Raw genomic sequence first — 241 nt, 5'->3', positions numbered from 1 at the left:
AAAAAAAAAAAAAAAAAAAAAATCGGGTGCATCACTGTACTAGATCTTCAATTTGGGGGTTTCTAGTCATTCCATACCACAAACCTGAAGGTGCATTACCCCTCCAGTCAGTCTATGGATGATTTCTGCTGCCTTTTCTAACCTCTAGTCCTCACGCAGAAGACCAAATATTTAATATTCCCCACCACCACCTTGACCTCAGCAACAACAGGTAACAAGACAGCCAGCTGCAAAATTAGTG

At 41.1% G+C, this 241-nt stretch overlaps 1 protein-coding gene across 4 annotated transcripts in view; it reads right to left on the bottom strand.

Annotated features, from left to right (window-relative positions):
* Positions 1–241, bottom strand: part of PSAP (prosaposin) — a 30294-nt gene that overhangs the window by 29437 nt on the left and 616 nt on the right. The window lies entirely within an intron of this gene.

Source organism: Calidris pugnax, unplaced genomic scaffold, assembly GCF_001431845.1.
Source record: "Calidris pugnax isolate Ruff unplaced genomic scaffold, ASM143184v1 scaffold39, whole genome shotgun sequence".
Taxonomy (NCBI): domain Eukaryota; kingdom Metazoa; phylum Chordata; class Aves; order Charadriiformes; family Scolopacidae; genus Calidris; species Calidris pugnax.
This window is presented reverse-complemented; position numbering and strand designations above follow the sequence as displayed.